A 20826-nucleotide genomic window follows, 5' to 3' on the forward strand; every position below is an offset into this window, starting at 1 on the left:
AAAATCAGGCAGCAGGACTAGTATGGCCAGGACATCTCTACTTCCACTGCCAACCTCCACGATCCCTAGCCACTATGATCCAGCCACTGCAATACCACAACCACTGCTGCTTCAGGAACTTGATCTTGCTACACGCACCACCACTGCAGTCCCTGCTTCCCTGCATCTCCAGCTCTTCAGAGTCAAAGTCTGTGGTGAGCGGATCAGACCAAAAGAACCTTTGGCAAGCTGCAAAAGAGGCTGAAAGTAAATGTCTGGCAATTTAAATGGAGAAATTCTTAAATACAGGAAAAGGTAGTAAATATGCATTTTAGCTACTTTGACATTATACAAAAAACACTGGATTCATCTAACTAATACCCCTAATTCAGATTCCATGTTCACCATAAACTTTGTGATTAGGATTTGGTGTTCCACGTTGCCAGCCAAAGGCAAAAAATGCACTGGTCATACCAACACAGGCATTCTTGAGGTTTTTATATATATCAGCTTCATGAACTTGGTTAAGAGATTCTGCTTGAAGAGATAAATATTCTCAGTGACCTGACAAAATCTGAACCTTCAAAAAGTGAAATACTAACAAACATTCATTGAGCACTTTATATATGCCAGATACTATCCTGAGCACTATATACAGTATAACTAATTTTTCATAATAACCTTATAAATTGGATACCATGCTCCCCATTTAACATAAGATGAAACTGTGACACAGAAAGTTTAAAGTAAACTTGCCTAAGAATACACAGCCAATTATTAAAATAAGGAGTCCAGAATTTGAACCCAGATAGTGTGACTCCATATTTTTGTCAACTCCCCAAAGTGAATTCCCACCTAATGAAGCCTGTTAGGTAGCGTCTCGCTTACGGCAGTGTTTCTGGTGGGTTACAGAATGGCAGGAAGACACAGTCCTGTAACCTCCATCCTAAGAATCTGTTCTTGCTTTGATTAGCTGCAGGTACAAAATCTTATTGGAAGAGAGATGGTTATGTACACAGGACAAGAACAGATGGAGCATCTAAGTGAGGCTTTGTTTGGCCTCCAGATTCTCTAACCGTAGCTGCTGATAGTACTATTCACCCAAGATAATCTTTGCTGGACTTTGAGCTCAATTCTTATTATGCTACAACCTTTTATTTACATTCAGGGATTATGCCTACATTCAGAAAGAATGTACACAAACAATATATATTAAGAGAGTCATCTCCAAAGTGGGTTTCACAAGACTTTCCAAAGAAAGTACAGAAAGAAACGTTAAAACTCTTATTTTATCCTGTTTATAATCTTAAAATATAAGAAATACACTTTACCAGTATTAAGTGTGCAGACTGACAATGATGCCCTCTCTGAGTCTGTCAAATGTTTTCATATCATTTATTACATATAAGGTATCCTGAGAATAGAGTAGGAGTTCCACAGTGTTTGAGGGAGAACAACAGTGTCTGTCCACAGTCACTCATGTTCTTTCAGGATACCATGACATACTGTAATTAATACGTCTGACTAAATAAAATTACGAATTGTGGTTTCTATTTTTCTCACAACTAAACCAAACCCCACCACATAGATAAAGGGTTTTAAAGGATTCTTGCAAATAAGTAAACAAAAATTAAAAACAATCTCCATGGGTTGAAGATAATATAATTTAATTGTAATAATTAAAATTATACACAAAAATAAATAATAAGAAAATGACAGAGCTGACCTTTTTATTCCTAATATAAGCTCTCTATCAGCTACATTGCAGGGTAAAAACAATCTAATTGGTTCAAATAATACGTTGGCCAAAAAGATTCAAAACTATTCAAAAACTTCTGGAAAAATGGATTTACATTTATTATTAACAATGAACTTGGGACTTCCTAGGTGCCGCAGTGGTTAAGAATCCGCCTCCCAATGCTGGGGACACGGGTTCGAGCCCTGTTCCAGGAAGATCCCATATACTGCAGAGCAAGTAAGCCTGTGAGCCACAGCTATTGAGCCTGTGTGCTGCAACTACTGAAGCTCACACGCCTAGAGCCCGTGCTCTGCAACAAGAGAAGCCACCACAATGAGGAGCCTGTGCACCACAATGAAGAGCAGCCCTCCGCTTGCCACAACTAGAGAAAGCCCGTGTGCAGCAACAAAGACTCAACACAACTAATAAACAGATAAAATAAATAAATTAAAAACAAAACAAAACAAAACAATGAACTGCATCCTTAGTGTATACTGTGCCTTGATATATTACACTAAATCAGGGGTCAGCAAACGTTTTCTGTAAAGGGCCAGACAGTAAATATTTCAGGCTCACAGGCCATACATCCTCTATCCTATTGTAACTAAATAAGTCTGCCATTATAGTGCAAAGGTAGCCACAGATAATACACACACAAATATGGCTTTATTCATATAAGCAAGTGTAGTTTTCCAATCCTTGTATTAAATAATGATGAAATAAAGCTATCATGATTAAAAATACATCTAATAATTAAATCTAAGATAAACCTCTATAAATTTTCTGTGATGTTTAAAGTCTGAAGATACTCAATTCAGATAAGAAGGCTCGTTACAGGTTTCCTGCTTAATAGTGACAAATAAAAGACACATATCATTGGTAAAACACGATTTCCTTCTTGCTGCAGTGAAAAATGGGATTAAACTGGACATGAAGAGCAATATTTTTTAAACTGTATTCATTTGTCAGCAAATGTGATTTGAACAACATATATAAAATAATTCTTAAGATTAAAAAAATTAAAATTACAAACTATGGAGCTTGGGAGATTGCTACACAGTAGAATGTAAGTTTTCCTACATGTGCCAGTTAAATGTATTTGCTATATTCTGCTAAATATTGAAATACAAAAAGGACCAAAAAAATATAGTGGCCCTTTCAAGGGCCACTAATAGAAAAATGTACCAGAAAAGAAATATCCCCTATATGGGGTGTGCTCAGAGCAGGGGGCCTGAAGAAATGGCTCCTCTGCTTACAATACACCCAACAGGAATCTGGGTACATTGCAAAAAGGGGCACAAAACTTGTGGCCTTCCTGTGAACGAATACTCGACACATGTCCCCCTGTACCTCCACGTGGCTGCTGGGCAGGACCAGTGGGACAGGGCTCAATATTGGAAGAAAAGCTACAGTACTCAGTGGGGGAGTTTGCCGCCTAAAGCCCATCCGGTCTACACATGGGTGGGCCACGAGTGGTGTTATAGATATAAAGGCTTTGAACCTCTCTTTTCAAGGAAAAAAAATGAAAAGGAAAAATGGATTCCAACTATACGCCATTCTGGAAAAGACAAAACTATGGAGACAATAAAAAGATCAATGGTTGCCAGGAGTTTGTGGGGAGAGGAGAGATGAATACACAGAGTACGGAAGTTTTTGTGAGCAGTGAAATACTTTGAATGACATTATAATGATGGATAAATGTCATCATGCTTTTGTCCAAACCCAAAGAATGTGCAACACTCTTCACTTCATTAAAGAGAACCCTGGGGGGGCGGAGTCAAGATGGCGCCGTGGGAAAACGCGGAGATTGTGTCTCCCCCAAACATAGATCGTTTGCCAGAGGCCGGAGGGGGACCTGAGGCCCAAGAAGATGGGAGAAACCCCAGAGCAACCAGGTAGGACCTGGGGGAAGTCAGGGGAAGGGGAAGGGGGAGCCGGATGGGACCGGCGCCCCTGGGGGGTGGCTGGGTGAGGGGGGAGGTTCCCGCTTGGAGGGACCCTTGGGGGCTGGGGAGATCAGGAAATCGCAACTGGGTTTCTCCCGCCCAGGGGGCCAGGAGGCCTGCTGAGCTCCCCAGCTTGAGGGCCTGCTGGGCCCCCCAGCAGGGTCCTCCACCCTCCAAGGCCCCCTCTGGGCTGCCTGGGTCCTGGGGGTGTGGGAGGGAGGGAGGGAGGAGGGTGAGGAGGTGGAGAGGTGGACTGTTGGGGGTGGGGGCTTTGAGATTGGGGGACGGGGAGGCAAGGGGGCGTTTCGCCTGCCCTCTTGGCCAGGGACGCCAACTGGGCTCCTGGGCCTGGTCCCTCACTTTCCAGGCCCTCCTCTGGCACATGGATCCTGGGGGTGTGGTGGGGAGGGGGAGGGGGTAGGGAGACAGGCAGACAGTGGGGGTGGGAAGGGATTTTCCCAGGTCAGAAGACTAGAGGAGGTGCTGCCCCGGTATTTCTTCCGTGGGGGTCCTCCGCCTTCCGAGGCTCCTCCTAGCCATTGGTCCTAGAAGTACAGGAGGGAAGCAGTGCGGGGAGAAGAAGAGAGGCGGGAGGGGGCAGCGACCCTCTGGGATCAGAGGATGGAGGAGGAGCAGAAGGCATTTCTGCTGCCCACTGGCCTGGGAAGCCTGCTGGGCTCCAGGACCTGGTCTCCAACTCTCCAGGGTCCCCTCCCAGACACATTGGTCCCGGGGGCGTTGGTCCCAGGGTTATGGGAGCGTGGCAGGGGAAGGGGAAGAGAGGCAGACCGGTGGTGGGACATTCCAGGATCACAGGACCAGGGGAGGTGCGGAGGACCTTTCCCCAACCCACTTGGGCCCGGCAGGCCTGCTGGGCTCCCGAGTCTGGTTCCTTGGTCTCTGGGGCCCTCTCCGGCTGAGTGGGTTGTACAGGTGTGGGAGGGACAGAGGAGGGGGGAAGAGGAAGAGAGGCAGACAGTGGGGGGGGGGGGGGAACTTGCAGGACCAGAGAATCCGGGGAGATGCTGCAGGAAATCTCCCTACCCACTTGGCACTGGGAGGCCTCTGGTGCCTCCCAGTGGGCACCTCTAGGTCTCACTGGTCCTAGGGGTATAGAAGGAAAGCAGGGGAGAAGAGGAGAGGTGGGCAGGGAGGGAGCCTTCTGGAACTGGAGGATCAAGGGAGGCAGGGAAGGTATTTCCCCTGCCCACTAGCCCTGGGAAGCCTGCTAGGCCCATGGACCTGGTCTTTCACACTCCAGGGCTCCCTCCAGCTGCTTGGGACCTAGGAGAGTGGGAGGCCGGGGAGAGGAAGAGAGGCAGACAGGGACTCTACGAGACTCGGAGATTTGGGGAAGTGCCGCAGGCTTTACCCTAGCCCAGTTGGCCCTAGGAAGCCTGTTGGGCGTCACAGTCTGGTCTCCTGCCTTCCAGTGCTCCCTCCAGCTGTGAGGGTCCTAGGGGAATAAGAGAGAGGGGGTGAGGAAGAAGAGAACCCAAGGGGGAGGGACCCTCCGAGACTGGAGGACTAGGGGAGGTGCCTAGCATTTCTCCTACCAACTCGGGCCGGGGGAGCCTACTGCATACCCAGACCTGGTCCTTTGCCCCCAGGACCAGAGACATTCCTGGGCCCCTCTGCCTCATTGGGCCTAAGCCCCATTCCTCACCACTCCCAGGGCCTTTTCTAAGCATAGGCCCTGCCCATTGCCTAACCCACCCACCCCAGCCCTTGTCTAAGCCCCACCCCCACAGCCAAGGCCTTTTCTGGCTTTTTTTTTTCTTCCCACCTTCTCACTTTGGCTGTTGCAGTTGTTCTGCCTTCTAGTTGTTGCTCCATCTACTTTTTTTAAATTTTTTCTGACACATCTGTTAGTTTCCTATTCTTATCATATTTTTTATCTTGCTATTGTTCTGCTATTCTCCTACCTTTTTGTTTTTTAAAATTTTTTTCATTTTTCTGCTCCACACGGCTTGTGGGATCTTGATTCACAAGCCCGGGGTCAGGCCTGAGCTCCTGAAGTGGGAGCTCTGAGTTCAAAACATTGGACAAACAGCGAAACCCAGTTCCCAGGGAATATTCATCAGAGTGAAGTCTCCCAGAGGTTCTCACCTCAACACCAAGACCCAGCTATACTCAACAGCCTACAAACTCCAGTGCTTGAAACCTCAGGCCAAACACCCAGTGGGACAGGAACACAATCCCAGCCATCCAAAGTGGGGGGAAAATGAGAGGACAAAAAAATATGTCACAGATGAAGGAACAAGGTAAAAATACACAAGACCAAATAAATGAAGAGGAAATAGGAAAATTGCCTGAAAAAGAATTCAGAGTAATCAGTAAAGATGATCCAAAATCTTGATAACAAAATACAGAAAATACAAGAAACAGTTAATAAGGACTCAGAAGAACTAAAGAGCAAACAAACAGTAATGGACAACAAAATAACTGAAATTAAAAATACCCTAGATGGTATAAACAGCAGAATAACTGAGGCAGAAGAACGAATAAGTGAGTTGGAAGATAGAATGGGGGAAATAACTGCCACAGAGCAGGAAAGAGAAAAAAGAATAAAAAGAATGGAAGACAGTCTCAGAGACCTTGGTGACAACATTAAGTGCACCAACATTCAAATCATAGGCATCCCAGAAGAATAAGAAACAAAGAAAGGGTCTGAGAAAATATTTGAAGAGGTTATAGTGGAAAACTTCCCCAACACGGGAAAGGAAGTAATTAATCAAGTCCAAGAAGCACAGAGAATCCCACACAGAATAAACCCAAGGAGAAATACACTGAGGCACATATTAATCAAACTAACAAAAATTAAACACAAGAAAAAATATTAAAAGCAGCAAGAGAAAAGCAACAAATAACATATAAGGGAATGCCCATAAGGATAACAGCTGATCTTTCTGCAGAAACACTGCAGGCCAGAAGGGAGTAGCAGGATATACTGAAAGACCTGAAAGAGAAAAACCTACAGCCAAGAATACTCTACCCAGCAAGAATGTTATTCAGATTCAATGGAGAAATCAAAAGCTTTACAGACAAGCAAAAGTTAAGAGAATTCAGCACCACCAAACCAGACTTACAACAATTACTTAAGGAACTTTTCTAAGTAGGAAACACAAGAGAAGGAAAAGACCTACAAAAACAAACCCACAACAATTCAGAAAATGTTAATAGGAACATACATGTCAATAATCACCTTAAATGTAAATGGATTAAATGCTCCAACCAAAAGACACAGACTGGCTGAATGGATACAAAAACAAGAGCCTTACATATGCTGTCTACAAGAAACCCACTTCAGACCAAGGGACACATATGGACTAAAAGAAAGGGGATGGAAAAAGATATTCCATGCAAATGGAAGTCAAAAGAAAGCTGGAGTAGCAATACTCATATCAGACAAATTAGACTTTAAAGTAAAGACTATTACAAGAGACAAGGAAGGACACTACATAATGATCAAGGGATCCATCCAAGAAGAACATATAACAATTGTAAATATCTATGCACCCAACATAGGAGCCCCTCAATACAAAAGGCAAATGCTAACAGCCATAAAAGGGGAAATCGACAGTAACACAATAATAGCAGGAGACTTTAATACCCCACGTACATCAATGGATAGATCATCCAAGCAGAAAATAAATAAGGACACACAAGCTTTAAATGACACACTAGACCATCTCAACTTAATTGATATTTATAGGACATTCCATACAAAAATGACAGAATACACTTTCTTCTCAAGTGCACATGGAACATTCTCCAGGATAGATCACATCTTGGGTCACAAATCAAGCCTTGGTAAATTCAAGAAAATGGAAATCGTATCAAGCATTTTCTCTGACCACAATGCCATGAGACTAGATATCAATTACAGGAAAAAAAACTGTAAAAAAATACAAACACATGGAGGCTAAACAATATGCTATTAAACAACCAAGAAATCACTGAGGAAATCAAAAATAAACCTAGAAACAAATGACAATGAAAAGACAACAACCCAAAACCTATGGGATGCAACAAAAGCAGTTCTAAGAGGGAAGTTTATAGCAATACAGTCCTACCTCAAAAAACAAGAAAAATATCAAATAAACAACCTAACCTTACACCTCAAACAATTAGAGAAAGAAGACCAAAAAAACCCCAAAAGGAGCATAAGGAAAGAAACCATAAAGATCAGATCAGAAATAAAGGAAAAAGAAATGAAGGAAACAATAGCAAAGATCAATGAAACTAAAAGCTGGGTCTTTGAGAAGATAAACAAAATTGATAAATCATTAGCCAGAATCATCAGGAAAAAAAGGGAGAAGACACAAATCAACAAAATTAGAAATGAAAAAGGAGAAGTAACAACGGACACCTCAGAAATACAAAACATCATGAGAGACTACTACAAGCAACTATATGCCAATAAATTGGATAACCTGCAAGAAATGGATAAATTCTTAGAAAAGCACAATCTTCCAAGAGTGAACCAGGAAGAAATAGAAAATATGAACAGACCAATCACAAGTACGGAAATTGAGGCAGTGATTAAAAATCTCCCAATGAACTAAAGCCCAGGGCCAGATGGATTCACAGGCAAATTCTATCAAACATTTAGAGAAGAGCTAACACCTATCCTTCTCAAACTCTTCCAAAATATAGCAGAAGGAAGAACACTCCCAAACTCATTCTATGAGGCCACCATCACCCTGATACCAAAACCAGACAAAGATGTCACAAAAAAAGAAAATTGCAGACCAATATCACTGAAGAATATAGATGCAAAAATCCTCAACAAAATACTAGCTAACAGAATCCAACAGCATATTAAAAAAATCATACACCATGATCAAGTGGGGTTTATCCCTGGGATGCAAGGACTCTTCAATATACACAAATCAATCAATGTGATATATCATATCAACAAATTGAAGGATAAAAACCACATGATAATCTCAACAGAGGCAGAAAAAGCTTTTGACAAAATTCAACATCCATTTATGATAAAAACTCTCCAGAAAATGGGCATAGAAGGAAATTACCTCAACATCATAAAAGCCATATATGAGAAACCAAAAGCCAACATCATTCTAAATGGGGAAAAACTGAAAGCATTCCCTCTTAGAACAGGAACAAGACAAGGGTGTCTACTCTCACCATTATTATTCAACATAGTTTTGGAAGTTTTAGCCACAGCAATCAGAGAAGAAAGTGAAATCAAAGGAATCTAAATTGGAAAAGAAGAAGTGAAATTGTCACTCTTTGCAGATGACATGATATTATACATAGAAAACCCTAAAGATTCTACCAGAAAACTGCTAGCACTAATCAATGAATTTAGTAAAGTAGCAGGATATAAAATTAATGCACAGAAATCTCTTGCATTCCTATACACTGACAACAAAAGAGCAGAAAGAGAAATTAAGGAAACTCTCCCATTTACCATTGCAGCAAAAAGAATAAAATACTTAGGAATAAACCTGCCTAAGGAGGCAAAAGACCTGTACACAGAAAACTATAAGACACTGTTGAAAGAAATTAAAGATCATACAAACAAATGGAGGGATATACCATGTTCTTGGATTAGACGAATTGACATTGTGAAAATGACTATGCTATCCAAAGCAATTTACAGATTCAGCGTAATCCCTATCAAATTACCAATGGCATTTTTCACAGAACTAGAACAAGAAATCTTACAATTTGTATGGAAATGCAAAAGACCCTGAATAGCCAAATCAATCTTGAGAAGGAAAGATGGAGTTGGTAGAATTAGCCTTCCTGACTTCAAACTATACTACAAGCCTACAGGGATCAAGACAGTATGGTACTGCCACAAAATAGAAAGGAAGATCAATGGAACAGAATAGAGAACTCAGAGGTAAATCCAAGCACATATGGGCACTTTATCTTTGACAAAGGAGGCAAGAATATACAATGGAAAAAAGACAGCCTCTTCAATAAGTGGTGCTGGGAAAATTGGACAGCAACATGTAAAAGAATGAAATTAGAACACTTCCTAACACCATACACAAAAATAAACTCAAAATGGATTAAAGACCTCAAGGTAAGGCCAGACACTATAAAACTCCTAGAGGAAAACATAGGAAGAACACTCTTTGACGTAAATAACAGCAAGATCTTTTTTGATCCACCTCCTAGAATAACAGAAACAAAATCAAGAATACACAAATGGGATCTAATGAAACTTAAAAGCTTTTGCACAGCGAAAGAAACCATAAACAAGACAAGAAGACAACCCTCAGAATGGGAGAAAATACTTGCCAATGAAGCAACGGACAAAGGATTAATCTCCAAAATATATAAGCAGCTCATGCAGCTCAATACCAAAAAAGCAAATAACCCAATCCACAAATGGACAGAAGACCTAAATAGACATTTTTCCAAAGAAGACATGCAGATGGCTAACAAACACATGAAAAGATGCTCAACATCACTAATCATTAGAGAAATGCAAGTCAAAGCCACAATGAGGTATCACTGCACACCGGTCAAAATGGCCATCATCAAAAAATCTAGAAACAATAAATGCTGGAGAGGATGTGGAGAAAAGGGAACTCTCCTGCACTGTTGGTGGGACTGTAAGCTGGTACAGCCATTATGGAAAACAGTTTGGAGATTCCTTAAAAAACCAAAAATGGAACCACCATATGATCCAGTAATCCCACTCCTGGGCATATACCCAGAGAAAACCATAATTCAAAAAGAAACATGTACCGTAATGTTCATTGCAGCACTATTTACAATAGCCAGGACATGGAAGCCACCTAAATGCCCATCAACAGGTGAATGGATAAAGAAGATGTGCACATATATACAATGGAATATTACTCAGCCATACAAAGGAATGAAATGGAGCTATATGTAATGAGGTGGATAGACCTAGAGACTGTCATACAGAGCGAAGTAAGCCAGAAAGAGAAAAACAAATACCGTATGCTAACTCATATATATGGAATCTTAAAAAATGGTACTGATGAACCCAGTGACAGGGCAAGAATAAGGATGCAGATGCAGAGAATGGACCTGAGGACATGGGGTTGGGGGGGGGGGCGGGGGGTGAAGGGGAAGCTGGGACAAAGTGAGAGAGTAGCATAGACATAGATACACTACCAAATGTAAAATAGATAGCTAGTGGGAAGTTGCTGTATAACAAAGGGAGATCAACTCGATCATGGATGATGCTTTGGAGGGCCAGGACAGGGAGGGTGGGAGGGAGTTGTGGGAGGGAGGGGATATGGGGATATATGTATAAATACAGCTGATTCACTTTGGTGTACCTCAAAAGCTGGTACAAGAGTGTAAAGCAATTATATTCCAATACAGAGCTTTAAAAAAAAAAGAGAGAGAGTACCCTAAGGTGAACTGCAGACTTTGGTGATTATGATGTGTCAATGCAGTTTGTCCTTGATTTAAAAAAAAAAAAAAGTAACACTGTTGATAATGGCTATGCATGTGAAGGGAGGGGTTAGGGGAATTTCTGTGTGTTTCTGTCAATTTTGTTGTAAACCTAAAACTCCTTTAAAAAAAAAAGTCTAAAAACAAAAGCATTAGCACTCATGGTAGACTTTTTTTGTCAAAACTTTTGTTTCACTTCTATGTATGTATACATATTATATACATGTGTGTTGGACTGTGATGTAAAAGTCATTTTTTAGATCAAAAAAGTTTGTAGGCCACTCTAGTTAAGTTACACTGGCAAATAAAAGCTCAAATTAACCTAAAAAAAAAAAAGAAAGAAAGATCCCCTACAGTATGACTTCTTTTATAAAATAAAGTTTTACAAATACAGTATGCTAACTCATATATATGGAATCTAAAAAAATGGTACTGATGAACCCAGTGACAGGGCAAGAATAAAGATGCAGATGTAGAGAACGGACTTGAGGACACGGGTTGGGGGGGGCCAGGGAGGGGAAGCTGGGATGAAGTGAGAGAGTAGCATAGACATATATACACTACCAAATATAAAATAGCTAGCTAGTGGGAAGCTGCTGCATAACACAGGGAGATCAACTCAATGATGGATAATGACTTAGAGGGGTGGGATGGGAGGGTGGGAAGGAGTCGCGGGAGGGAAGGGATATGGGGATATATGTATAAATACAGCTGATTCACTTTGTTGTACAGCAGAAACTGGCATAACAGTGTAAAGCAATTTATACTCCAATAAAGAGCTAAAAAAAATAATAAAATAAAATAAAGTTTTATTTTAAAAACACTAAATAAAAAATAAAGTTTTTTTGGAAGACGACTTTATAACCACTGATAAAGCAGCTGATTTAACTAGAATTTTTAAAGGATTCTGGGTAAGATTAAAGAAACAGCACTACACAGGAAATTTTTTCCTGAATCACATATAAGCAAGCTATTGTAACAAAGATACAAAAAAGATATAAGTGCTGAGAGCTAAGAAATTTCATTAAAATGATTTATTTTTTTTAAAAGGCCATTAAAATTTAGTAGTTCCATTACTATAGCATCAAAAACACATCAAATACCTACAGGGAAAAAAATTAATGGAAGATACATAAGACCACTACAAGGAAACCTACAGACTATTATAGAAAAGTAATTTTAAAGACCTAAATAGAGGGACATACCATGTTCATGAATTGGAAGATTATAGGTACTTAAATGTCAGTTTTCGCACATTAATATGCAGATTCAATGCAAACCCAATCAAAATCACAACAGGTTTTTTCCTTAGCAGAAACTGACAAACTGACTCTAAAATTCACATGCAATACAAAGGACCAAGAATAGCCAAGGCAGTCTTGAAGAACAATAAGCTGAACAAAAACCTACACTACCAAATACTATCAAACCTATTGTAATAGTAATTAAGACAGTGTAGTATCAATGCAAGGATATAAAAAAATGGCCAACAGAATAGAATCGGGTCCAGAAACACTTTCACACATAATGGTCACCTGACTTAAAGGTGACACTACAGCACAGAAGGGAAAGAATGACCTTTTCAACAAATAGTATTAGATCAACTGGATATCCATACAGGGGGGAAAATATACCTTGACTCACTATCTCACACCATCACAAAAAAAATTAATTTCAAATGCACTGCAGATCTAACATAAAAGGTAAAACAATAAAGCTTTTAAATAAGAAAATAGGAGAACACATTCATGATCTTGGAGTAGGCAAAGTTTTCTTGAACAGGACACCAAAAGGGCTAAACATGAAGGGAAAAGTTGATAAACTGAGAAAAGACATTCACAAAACCTATAAGACAAAGGACTTGTATCCAGAATACATGAAGAATTCCTACAAACCAATCAGAAAATAGCAAGCAACCCAACAGAAAAATGGGCAATACACTTGAACACTTGACAAAATAATAAATCCAGACTGTGTATGTAGGTACATGTATGTATGTATGTATATATACACACACAGTATTCATATATACCTATATAATGTATAGGTATAATGTATATAGGTATATATGAATGAAAAGATGCTCTACTTCATTAGTTATTGGGGAAACACAAATTAAAACCACAATGTGAGAACACTATACACCAACCAGAATGGCTAAAATGACAAAAACAGGGAAATACTAGATGTTGTAAGGGATGTCAAAAACTAGAATTCACACACAGCTTGTGGAACTGTGTATTAGTATCTCCTGTTGTATAATAAATACCCTAAAACTAAGTTGCTTAAAAAGATAAACATTTATCATCTTATAATTTCTGAGGGTAAGGGACAGAGTGGCTTAACTAGGTGGTTCTGGCTCAGATCTTGCATAAGGTTCATAAAAGGCTATGGCCACTGAAGACTTGACTGGGGCTGGAGGATCTGCTTCCAAAATGGCTCACTCACACTCCTAGCAAGTCAGTGCTGGGTGTGGTCAGGAAGCCTCAGTTCTTCACCATGTGGGCTTCTCCATAGCCTGCTTGAGTGTCCTCACAATATATAGGTGGGCTTCCAACAGAGTGATTGATCCAAGGGACAGTAAAACAGATAAACAGTAGTACCTTTTATGACCTAGTCACTGAAGTCAAACACCATCACTTTTACTTTATTCTACTTACTAGAATTGAGTTACCAGGGTCTAGCTGAGTCAAAGGGGAGAAGAATTAGGTTCCACCTCTTGATGGGTGCAGTATCAAACCATTTGTGGACATACTTTAAAACCAAATACACTTACTTTGGCAAAGAATATAGCAGTACCCACTGTGGAGCACAGGTATCTTACCAAGGCCTCCATGTGCTAACCTCCTCTTGCTCATGCTGATTAGCATGTCATCAGTATCACAGATCAGAGTGATGTTCTAGGAGATGGCCAGATGGTCCAAGTCTCTTCTGACTATATTATGACAAAGAGTAGAAGAGTGGGGGACTTCCCTGGTGGTCCAGTGGCTAAGACTCCACGGTCTCAATGCAGGGGGCCCGGGTTCAATCCCTGGTCAGGGAACAAGATCCCATCTTCATGTCACAACTAAGAGTTCTCATGCCACAAATAAAGAGCCTGCATGACACAACTAAAGAGCCTGCGTGCCACAACTAAAGAGCCTGCGTGCCACAACTAAAGAGCCCGAATGCTGCAACGAAGATCCTGCGTGCCTCAACTAAGTCCCGGTGCAGCCTAAATAAATAAATAAATATTTGAAAGAAGAAGAGGAAGAGGAGTGGAAGTGTTTACACAAGCCCTCAGCAAAACTATGAAAGTGTAATGATATCTATTCCACATGAATGCGAACTGTTTTTGGCCTTTTTTTCTGACTGAGACAGAAAAGAAGACATTCACCAAACCAATGCCCACATACCATATTAATCTGCTCTAACAAAGATACCATATCCATCACAGTAGTCATAATTGGGGCTTCTAAATTAAACTTGCTGAAATCTACGTTCTCCAGAACCCATCCACTTTTTCAGTGAAGGCAGACTAATGAATTACATGTAGACATAATAGGAACCACCACTGCTGCATTCTTAAGATACTGAAGGGTAGCACTAATCTCCACCATCCCTCGCAGAAGGTGATATTGGTTTTGATTCACTATCTTGGCCAGAGGAGTAAGCAACAGTTTCAAAAGCTTCCTCTTGGCCTTCTCCACTATGATAGCTCTTATTTGACAGGTCAAGGATCTGATGTGGGTGCTACTCCAACTGTTATGTCCATCCCAATTATACATTTGAGGATAGGTCTGTGGGATAATTCTACTTCTAAAAAGTATCATAAGAAAGTAATTAGATAAATATATGTTAACATTACACTAAGTGAAAGAAGCCAGACATGATGCCATTTTTATGAAATGTCTAGAATAGGCAAATCCACAGAGATGGAAAGTAGATTAGTGGTTGCCAGGGACTAGAGAATAGGGAGTGACTGCTTAATGGGTAACACCATTTCTTTTGAGGATGATGAAAATGTTCTGGAATTAGATAGTGGAGATAGTTGCACAAAATTGTTAAAAATCACTGAATTGTACACTTTAAGATGGCAACTTTTATGCCATGTGAATTTTATCACATTAAAAAAAAAGAAAAATCAAACAGTTCCTGGCTGCCCGATGAGTTGGCTAATGTATGAGGGCCGCTTTCACCCTCACTCAATTTACAATACAGAATCTAGCTCATGGCGCTACACATTCCAGCATACTGAGCCCTTGCAAAATGCTTAGGATACAAACATATTTCATCACTCACATTTACCAATACACTGTAAAGCCACTTCTTCCTGTTCTCTAGGAGTCGCTATTTAAATTCAAAAGGCTCATGGTAACTTAAAAAAATAAAAAAAGCACAGTTTGGTGTCCAGGCTAAGCAACGTCCTTGACATCTTCAACCCAAGGCAATAACTGGCTCTGCTACTTACCTCACTCTTCCAGATTTGAAAGAAAACACAATCTCTTCTACATAAAGCCAGAAAGATAGGAAGAAAGGATACAGGGACTACAACACCTCAAACAAATATTTATTGGACAAACTAGCAGTTTTCAAATTATACTCTGCAGACCCCTGCTCCCACTCAGGTTCCTTGGCAATATCTTCAAGCAGAGCAACTCTACTTTGCTGAATTTTAAATACTGGGAGCACACTTAAAAAAAAAAATGGCTCAATTATGTAGCAGACATCTATGAATTTTTTGATGATTTAACTATCTCCCTACCTTCCAAGCCCTCTTTAAGTACATGCACCTTGATTTTCCCTAAGGGAACCACCCCTTCCCTGCTCTCAGTCCACAAGATTCCAGGGGAGCTGACCCTCATCCCTGAGTTCCATGAGTAGAATATAACTGTTGGCCAACGAAAGTCCAGCATTCTTCCAGCCATGGTGATACTTCAGGGTGGGCACATGACCCAAGCCAAAATCATACCCAGACTGCCAGCACCATCGAAAGAGGTGTTATCTTTCCAATAGTATTTGCTTAGCTGGTAGATTACACACCCAAAGCCGATAACTATCTTTGCCACCACATGAGAGGAGCCTACCTAACACCAAAACAAAGAAAAGCAGAGGCAAGAAGAGAGAGATTAGGTCCAAATAACATCATTCAAGTCTCTAGATCTTGCTGTGTCTAAAGGTAAATCTACTTCTAGGCTTTTCAGTTACTTCAGTTGTAAGTCCCTCTCTTAAGTCAGTCTGACCTGTATTGCTGTCACTTGCAAAAGAGTCACGACAAATGTAAAATTATTTGCAAAAAAACCCTGAAAAACATCCATCTGGTCAATAAACCTCAAACCTTTACTGTAAATCACAGTTGGAAAAAGAATCAAAAAAAAAAAAAAAAAAGCTTCCAGGAGAGTTAGTCTTCTCCTTGACTCCACAGTACATTCCCGAAAGTGCATAGTATTTTACAGTTTCCATTGATAATCTTAACTGATCTCCAAAAAACAAAACAACCCTGTGAGGTCAGCATTCACACTATATATTTGAAGACACTCAGGCTCAGAGAGAAGTGACTAACTTAAAGTCATCCAATTTGAAATCAAGGCTTCTGTCTCCAAATTATACCTCTTTACTACTCATTACTGCTTTGCACAGTTCTTGGCAAGCCATGCACAAGGCTGGGAACCTGACTGGGCTCAGTACAGACTTGCTACCTGACAGCATTGTTTCCCTGACCCCTCTGGCAGCTTTGCCATGTTACAATCAGGCCTCGCCCTGCTCCCTTTCCCCATAGCCTGAAATATAGACAAGCTCATAGCATAGTATCCCACTGCCTGCACATAAAGGTGTGTTACTCATCTGACTGGCAACACTGAAAGTCAGTAGCCTTACTCTCAAAGTAGCCATAGAACTATCAAATGCACATCAATAGATAGGACCTGAGGAAGAAGAAATGACTTCTAAGACGCACCCATGATGAGAAGCTTCAATCCAGCCAACAGCAACTAATACAATTTCTGTAACTACTGGAATCTGAAGATCCAAAAATTATTACTGACTGGGAAAAACCAAACAGCATACATTCAAGGGTTTAAAAATGCATTAGGTTCACACTATACACAAAAATTAACTCAAAATGGATCAACAACCCAAGCGCTAAAACCATAAAACTCTTAGAAGAAAACAAAGGGATAATCTTCACTAGCTTAGATTTGGCAGTGGATTCTTAGATATGACACAAAAAGCAATGAGCAACAAAAGAAAACATGGACAAATGTGACTCCATAAAAACTAAAAACTACTGTGCATCAAAGAACATTATCAAGAAAGTGAAAAATCAACCTACAGAATAGGAAGGAATATTTGCACACCATCTATCTGATGAGGGTCTAGCATTCAGAATACATAAAGAATTCTAACAATTCAACAACAAAAAGACAAACAACCTAATTTTAAACAAAGAACAGGAACAAACATCGCTCCAAAGAAGAAATATACATGGCCAACAAGTATGTGGAAGGATGCTCACCATCGTTAGCATTAGGGAAACGCAAATCAAAACCACAATAAGATGTCACTTCCCACCCACCAGGAGAGCTGTAACTAAAACAAACACACAAACCGAAAAATAACACGTGTTGGCAAAGATGTAGAGAAATGGAACCCTTAAATATTGCTGATGGGAATGTAAAATGGTGCCGCTGCTGTGGAAAACAGTTTGGCAGTCCCTCAAAAAGATAAACAGAGAATGACCATATAACCCCACAATTCCATTCCTAGGTATATAGCCAAAAGAATTGAAAACTGGTACTCAAACAAGTGCACGTACACGCATGTCCATAGCAGCACTATTCACAATAGCCAAAAAGTAGCAACAGCCAAAGCGTCTATCACCAGATGAATGAATAAACAAATTGTGGTATTGTCCAGCCATAAAAAGGAACGAAGTTTGCTGGTACATACTGCAACATGGATGAACCTTATAAACATTATGCTTAGTGAAATAAGCCAGACACAAAATGACAAATATTGTATGATTCTACTTATATGAAATACCTAGAATAGACAAATTCATGAAGACAGAAAGTAGATTATAGTTTAACAGGATCTAGGAGGAGGGGGAAATGGGGAGTTATTGCTTAATGGGTAGAGAGTTTCTATCTGGGATGATGAAAAAGTTTTGGAAATAGATAGTGGTAATGGTTGCACAACAGTGTGAATGTAATTATTGCCACAGAATTACACACTTAAAATGGTTAAAATGGCTAATTTTACGCTATACATTTTATTACAACAACAATTTAAAAAAACACTTTAAAAAAAGAATGATGTACTGACACATGCTACAAAATATTATGCTAAGTTAAAGAAGCCAGACACAAAAGGTCACATATTGTATGACTCCATATAATATATATTGTATATATATTTTATACAATATAAAATATCCAGAATAGGTAAATCCATACAGGCAGAATGCAGATTGATGGCTGCCTGGGGGAGAGGGAAATGACGAGAAACTGCTTAATTGGTAAAGTGTTTTACTGTGGAGTAATGGAAATGTTTTGGAACCAGATAGAGGTGGTGGTTGTACAACATTGCACATGTACCAAATGCCACTGAACTGTTTGATTTAAAATGGTTAATTTTATGTTATGTGACTTTCACCTCAATAAATGTTTTAAAAGTACATCAGAGAACTCAAGCGATCATCTGGGAAGCGAGAATTAGGGCTAAGCGGTAAAGCAAGGCAAAAAATGGTCAAGAATCCAGTGAATAGTCTAAGAGATCTCCAGGAACAGCAGTAAGATGTGGCAGCACCTGGAAGCCTCCCTGTATTGGTGAGGGTACAGGTAAAGCTGGTGAAACTAAGAGACCCCTGCCCAGAGTAATTAAACCAAAGAGAAGTTTCTTTCTCTCTCGTATAATAGTTTGGTAGTGAGCAGTCTGGGGCTAAGTGGAACTTTGCCATCCTCACTCAACATGATGCTTCTATCTCTGGGACCAAAAATAGTGCTATACTCTCACCTTCTCCCAGCTAGCAGGAAGGAGAAAGGGGGCAAGAGAAGTACTCACCCAGTCTGCTCAAGCACCTTACCCCAGAAGTGGTAGATGCATCACTTCCACTTTAGATCCCACCGATGAGAACTTAGACATGTGGCCACACTTAGCTGCAAAAGAGGCTGGGCAGCTATGTGCCTTGCTAAAACTCAGGCATTCTATCACTAAAAAAAGAACGAGAGGGAATTCCCTGGTGGTCCAGCGGTTAGGACTCCACGGGCACAGGTTCAATCCCTGGTCAGGGAACTAAGATCCTGCATGTCGCGTGGAGCAGCCAAAAAAAAAAAAAAAAAAAATGAGAGTCAATATTGGCAAAGACAATTAACAGTCTCTGCCATACTCTTCAAATACTTTTTTTTTTTAATTATTTGTCTGATTAAACAAAGAACTTATTCTTAAGCCCAGCTACCCTGAGGTCTGCAGTTATTGTTCAGTGGAACCTCCTGGCTAGGGTGGAAAGAAAAGAAAAGAAATGCAAGACAGTTATGGATTGATGCCCCCTGTTAGCCTCACTGTAATGACCAATGCCAATGTAGCCTATTTTTTGCCTTTTGTCACTGGAAATTTACAGTGTAGAAGTCAATGCTTGTTTTAAAGAAAGAAAAAGAGACTTTCCAAGTGGCTCAGTGGATAAGACTCTGCACTCCCAATGCGGGGGCCCTGGGTTTGATCCCTGGTCAGGGAACTAGATCCCGCATGCATGCCACAACAAAGGAGCCCACCTGCCACTACTAAGACCAGGTGCAACCAAATAAATAATATTTTTAAAAAAAATTTTTTTAAACCATTCACTTAAAAAAAAATTTTTAATATTTTTTTTAAAAAAGAAGGAAAAAGAAAGAAACACTGAGAGCTATCTCCATGCAATACCGGGACAGGGGTACAGAAAAAAACTTGTAGGGCACCTGTCTTTGAAAAACTCCCAATCTGTGTGGCAATCACACACAAAGCAATCACAATGCAATGAGATAATTAACAGAGAGACATATAAAATTTAATGGAAGGGGCTCCCTAGGTGGCACAGTGGTTAAGAATCTGCCTGCCAATGCAGGGGACACGGCTTCGATCCCTGCTCCAGGAAAATCCCACATGCCGCGGAGCAACTAAGCCCGTGAGCCACAACTATTGAGTCTGTGCTTTAGAGCCCGTGAGCCACAACTATTGAGCCCATGTGCTACAACTACTGAAGCCACATGCCTAGAGCCCATGCTCCACAACAAGAGAAGCCACGGCAATGAGGAGCCCATGCACCACAACGAAGAGTAGCCCCCACTCACCGCAACTAAAGAAAGCCTGCACACAGCAAAAAAAAGACCCAACACGGCCAATAAAATAAAAAAATAATTTATTTTAAAAAATTTAATGGAAGAATAACACTGGAATGGACTGTCTGCCTATGGGCACGGAGAACCGAGAAGACTTCAAAAAAAGTGGTAACCCTGGAGCGGAGTATAGAAAAATGAGTTTACCAGACAGAAAAGGTAGAAAGATATGTAAAGCATGAATAAAAACATGCAAGATATTTACTGAAGAGACAATATGCAGGAGCCAGATCACGGAATGCCATGAAACCAGATTCAATCCAAACCTTGGATTTTATAATATGTAGGGAATGGGAAAGCAACTTCTTAGCAGGGAAGGGCCGTGGTTAGATTGACCTGTTAGAAAGATGACTGCGGCAGCCTAGAGGAAGCATGCACAGAAAAAGAACATGCGTTGGCT

General features: G+C 40.5%; 1 protein-coding gene and 1 non-coding gene across 7 annotated transcripts in view; one reads left to right on the plus strand and one right to left on the minus strand.

Moving 5' to 3' along the window:
• The window catches only part of STIM1 (stromal interaction molecule 1), a 196241-nt gene that overhangs the window by 123048 nt on the left and 52367 nt on the right, over positions 1–20826 (minus strand). The window lies entirely within an intron of this gene.
• LOC130829582 (small nucleolar RNA SNORA11) lies at positions 2926–3055 on the plus strand. Its single transcript, XR_009047605.1, has one exon. It is a non-coding gene; the product is annotated as a small nucleolar RNA SNORA11 (small nucleolar RNA).

This window comes from Hippopotamus amphibius, chromosome 9, assembly GCF_030028045.1.
Source record: "Hippopotamus amphibius kiboko isolate mHipAmp2 chromosome 9, mHipAmp2.hap2, whole genome shotgun sequence".
Taxonomy (NCBI): Eukaryota; Metazoa; Chordata; class Mammalia; order Artiodactyla; family Hippopotamidae; genus Hippopotamus; species Hippopotamus amphibius.